Source organism: Watersipora subatra, chromosome 8 (genome assembly GCF_963576615.1).
Source record: "Watersipora subatra chromosome 8, tzWatSuba1.1, whole genome shotgun sequence".
NCBI classification, from domain to species: Eukaryota; Metazoa; Bryozoa; class Gymnolaemata; order Cheilostomatida; family Watersiporidae; genus Watersipora; species Watersipora subatra.
In genome coordinates, this window is record NC_088715.1 from 53039427 (window position 1) to 53045432 (window position 6006).

Here is a 6006-nt window from a genome sequence, read left to right on the forward strand (position 1 = left end):
GTTATTTTATTTTCTAACTTTTCAAGTTTTCAGATAAAACACTCCGCCATCACCTAAATTTACGTTTTATCAACAGTTTTCTGCATCTGGTGTGGTGCATTACATTGACCTGACAAGTATGGGAAATATAACTTTTTACTCACATACTTAGAGAAACATGCCAATAATTAATCATGTTAAGCATTAGAATATTCAAGGTTCACTGATCGTTTGGTTTTTTTACCTTAATGAACAACGATAATGTAAGTGACTAAATGGCAACCCACAGTTGGTAAGTCTTTTGATACTGCATGTACGTCTCAAGCTATTTAGTTCGCAACTATTTGTCAAAAGTATGAAAAATTTAAAGATGGCCCTCAAAGTCGAGAATTGAAACTTTTTGCGGATTTGAGAGAATTTTGAGCAGTCGATATTCTTTCTACCTCATTAAATTGAAATTGGGAGATGATAGCCTGTCTGGTAATTTATTGGCCAATGTACACTGAGCTAATTATTACTTAATAATGTTAGTACCATTAGTTTGACTAATAATGCTAGTTAGTCACAGTCTCTCATAACAGCTGTTTAAATTATTTGGGTTATTTGCTTGCTAACATGACTAACAATTACCGTTGGATTCAAATGTGTAAAAAATTATATACATAGTTTTAATTTGCTCTGAATAAAAAAACTTATTTTATTAAAAAAGATTTTGGAAACAATTTTCAACTAATAGCATTTTTTTCAAGTTTTTATTCATTGCTGGCGCCAGTAGGCAAATGTATACACTTTTAATCATAATAGTGCAAAGCCTATAAGAAATTATTGGTATCTAATCATTTTATTATAAAACAACTACAAAAGTTAAGATGAAATTTTGCTTTAAAATCATGTCAAGCAAAGCTAATTTCATTTTATATCAGCAAAGAAACTATTTAATTTTTTTGCTTTATAATTATTCCATACAACTACAATTACAAAATAGCAAAGACGTGTTCTTATGCCTAATTATTAATGATCAGGTGAGTGAACAACCTGCATTGGTTGTCATATTCTTTACAAAAACAGCGCAGCCGGAATGTATAGAATGCAAAGCAAGGCAGGCTCCGAAAATGTTTTTGACATTGTATAACACTCTGATAACATCGGTTGACAAGATTACCAAACAAATACAACTAATATTTATTGACAGTCGCACTGGTAGTATATGAAATTGCAACGAAGAAAAATTAAAATGCAAAGGGGTATGTAAAGTACTGCACAACGTGTGATTCTTTAAGTGTAATTTAGAACGACTATTGCACCAGTGTAAGTTGAGTATTGGCATAAACTGGTACATGTTTTGAGGTGATTATAAGTTGACATAAAATATAACAGTGTATTTGCTCAACAAATATCTGATATAATATATTCATTGGTATAAACTGCTGCAAACAGAAAGCTTATTACTTACAGAAAGTCTTGATAATCTGCAAATGTATGATACATGTTCAAGTTAATTTTGACTAACAGCTAGAAGCTAAAATAAAAGCGTTAATAAGAACAAATTGACAACGTAAAATAAAATGCTCGTTTGAGCAGTAATCGTTTCTGGTTGCTTCACTTTTATGGAAGCCTTGCCAGAGGAAAGAATGTTACGGTTAAAATGTTTTAATAAATGAGCAACTAATCAGTTTAATGAAGCTATCAGGTTCTTATTCTTCTACTTAAAGTTCAGCTGAAGATTAAATCATCTGCGTTTCCAACTTCCAGGTCTGATCATTTCAGCCAGGAGTGAAGTTGTATACCATACTTACTTTAGTTACATACTTTACTTAATATTGTAAATAATCCCACGACCAAACGAGCAGAGCGAATGTTTGAGAGTTTTTATGATAAATGCGTGTGCAAACAACTTACGAAAATTATTCATCAACAATGTCGCAAACCCTTGTACAAAAATCTAATTGACAAATTTAACCATTGTTCTGTGGAGTCATTTAAGTGTAATAACGATACAAAACGCATATAAACCTATTTAAATATATTACCAAGTCTTTAAAAGGTGTCGACAGTATCTTAAAATTTACCCATCTGATTGGATTATACATAAATAGACAGATTAATTCTGCCAAAAATTGCCACAAAACGCTTGAAAAGCTTGGTTTAATAATAGTTAAGACCGGCCTACGATTCGCCAATAAAGCCGTGCGACAGATAGTAGAACTATTTAGTAGTGCGCATTTCACGAGAAAAACGTGCTCATTTCACCAGTCTATGGCATTGTTTACTTGCTAAGGTTTCTAATATTTTTGTTAGATTTAATTATAAGAATTTATTCAAAAGTTTCTGTAATAAACGTAGACCATTTGAGGCGTAGACCGATTTACAGGAACGAAATTGTGGTACACAGTTTATCAGCTTATGTTTTTTTGTCCAATTACCAAAGGTTTCATTAAGTTATTTAAAACGTTATCCAAAATTCTTTGCAACTTATGTACAAGCTAGGTCCGAACTACAATGCCCCTTTATGACAAGAAATTTTTTTCATTCTGCTCTAGTTTGCAAAAAACTTCTAGATGCGTGAACGCTCATACTTGCTATCTGTTAAAGATCGCTATCAAAACCATTCTACATTCAACACAACAAACTTTCAAACTGTGTATAGTACACAGTAGCTTGCCATTTTACTTCTAATTTTGCATTTCAGAGTTATAATAAACATATTTCCTTATTGTTGTTGTTAAATTACATACATTACAGTAGGTTAGGCCTACAGCTTTAATTAATATTCATTTTATTGTTGTAAAACATAGGTTTGAGATAGTAGTAGATTAGGTGAGATTTTTTGTGTGATTAGGTGTGATTTATTGTTGTAAGACATAGGTTTGAGATAGTAGTAGATCAGGTGTGATTTTTTGTGTGATTAGACGTGTTTTATTGTTGTAAAACATACTTTTTGACAACTAGTTTTTTAACAACCAATTTCTTTTTCCATTATCACTTGTTCCATTATCAGGTCGTGTGCTGTATGAGAGGGGAATTTCTAGTTTAAAATTACAATTGCTGTTGTACAACTTATCTCTTTGACTAACGCAGAGCAAATTTCTCAGAATTTTTCAGCACAGTTTCTAACTTTTCTTAAGGTATAAAAATTTCTGTAAAAGATGAGAATAAAGAGATAAAAAAAGGGAGTTGAAATGATCAAGCTAGAGAGAGAGGGTTGACTGCAGAAAAAAGAAGTTGAAGAAAGAAAAGAAGAATTAAGATAAAAAAAACAGGAAAAAAGGGAGGAGGGAAATAGAGGGAGAAAGTGAGAGGGAGGATATGGGATGGAAAAATGGAAAAAAAGAGGAAAGTGAAGGGGAGTGGAAGAGAAAAAATGATATAGAGAGAAAAAGAAAAGAGAGATTGAGAAAGCAAAGAGGAGAAAGAAAGAAAAAACATCTCCCATTCAGATTATTAAGAAGGATAAAAAATAATCAGATAAACAGATAGGCTCATATGCCATCTTTACACAAGTGACCTTTAAGGATTAACATATAAACTGGCTTGCATATACTGTATGCCTGAATTGAGTGACTATTATGTAAAATCATAGATATATATACCTATATATATATATAGGTATATAGGTATATATATATATATATATATATATATATATATATATATATATATATATATATATATATATATATATATATATATATATATATATATATATATATATATATATATATATATATATATATAGGTATATATATAATAGGTAATAGGTATATATATATAGGTATATATATATAGGTTTATATATATAATAGGTAATAGGTATATATATATAGGTATATATATATATAGGTTTTGATATATATATACCTATATATATATATAGGTATATATATAGGTATATATATAGGTATATATATCTATGTGTAAAATGCTTTGCAGTAAATGGCTGTTTATTTCCTAGTGATATTTTAACATGCACAAGCGCTTTTCTATACTTATTTAGCAGTACAAAGGTTTACCTCAAGAAACCGAAAGTTTTATAAAATGCTGTCCGACTAGATTCCTTACTAAATCAGACCAGAAATATTATAATATAATATTATATATATTACAAATATATATTATTATATTATATATATTTATATTATAATTCTAACTTCAATGTTACCATAAAAGTTATAATTATTAGTGGAAAAAAACAAATTGGCAAAACTTGGAGTCTCTGATCTTGCTGCTTTAGTTGGAAATATTTTCATTCATATATCAATCTATTCATATGGAGTTGCACATAGGACACCAATGCCAAAAATGTTTTACTGCAGATTTTAAAAATTTTTTCCTCTTTTTCCACTTAAAAAAACTCCTACTTTACACTCTCTGGAGTTTTATTTTTCATCATGTTGATCACTATCCGACCAAAGGGTTATTCTACTGTCATAATAAATGTGACACCAATAACCCTAGAGATCTTGTGCTTCAGTCATTGTTTCACGTCTACCAAAAAAGTGTGAGACTAAGTTGTTGCTACTCTCTGCAAGGCAAGGCTACAAGGCTAACAAAGAAATAAAAACATGCGTAGTCTGTGGCCATTGGAGAATGCTGACGATGAATAAAAAGAGTGCTTGGTAGTCTTAGTCGTATGCATTACTAGCTCATTGCGCAATAAGTTTGCGAACAACTTAGGAAGTCCAGTGTGATTTCATGCAATACGCTCTGTCATGACAATCAAAATGTAACTCGGTCACTTATTTAGTATTGCCTAATGTAGCCACATACCAAAGACTTTTTATCACACTCTGATACTGGTATTTAAGAAGTAAGATGTAAAATACTAACCAACAGATTTCAGTTCAAGCCTTCAATTAAAAATATTTTAAACAGCTCAAGATTACGGAGAGAGAGTGTAAAAGGAAGATCACAAGCAAAAAGGAGAGAGAATTTTTAGTATTACCTAATTTAGCTACATGCGAGTGACTTTCTACTACATTGTGATCTTTTTGGTTATGAAATGGATGATGAAATACTCACATACATATCTTAGCTAAAGCCTCTTATTATGAACATCTTACGGGTCATTAACCACAATTAATAGCAATAACTGACAGTCATGGAATTAATGAATGCATTCTTACCATGATGATTTAATATTGCAGCTAGAGTTGTATGCTTTCACTCGCTTCTTATCTTATTAAGTGCTCTGTTATTTTACTAAATAATTATTTGCATAAAAGTTGATCTTTTAATCATATGCAATTCGTTTTTATTTTGTAAAGTGAATTTGTCATCGATTGTTTTGTATTGACAATGCATTATTTATGCACAGGCAATGATAATTGACCCTTATAAAGAAAACCAAATTTTTCAATCTTGATTTACACATTCTGGTAGGTAAGCCTCAAATGTGTTTCAGAAATTTGTTTCTACAAAGCACTCTCTATAATATGCGTGTCTATTTTAGGCAAATTAAGTGATTTATTTTAAAATGATGTCTTTGAATAGCTCAAATTTCAGAATAATGTTTGTTAGCCAACTTTCCAACGCTATTAAAATTTATGTTTGCCCTTGTAAACACTTTATGCCGAATGTGTGTTATTACAAATTTTTACGAGCTTTTTTTTAGTCAAAAAAACTGATCATAACAACTTTACTCACAATATGCTATTATTGTCAAGTTGATTTTAATCGAAGTATGATATTTTTTTAATTAGTTATGATAAATTTTTGTTCTGCCAATAATTTAAATCCTCGCTTGATGCGGTAGTTAGATATGTGATCCTAATGTAGCCTTACTGCATTATTAGTGTGTTATGAAGTAAATTATGTAGGGTAGTTTAGTGTTAGTGAAAGCCTGTAACTGTGCGGTGAGATAATTAGCAGACCTGTACCAATTGAAATTCATTTATTATTTGCTGAAGCAAATGAGTGCTTTATTACGCTGTATACATTGAATTTATGGTAGGTGTCAAACAGAGCCTGTGGTTTAATCTTAGAAAGTAAAAAAATCTATAGATCTTTTAAATTTTATATGATACTGGA

General features: G+C 30.2%; 1 protein-coding gene across 1 annotated transcript in view; it reads left to right on the plus strand.

Moving 5' to 3' along the window:
- Window positions 1-6006, plus strand: part of LOC137401607 (MFS-type transporter SLC18B1-like) — a 35674-nt gene that overhangs the window by 7968 nt on the left and 21700 nt on the right. The gene's annotated exons all lie outside the window — the stretch shown is intronic.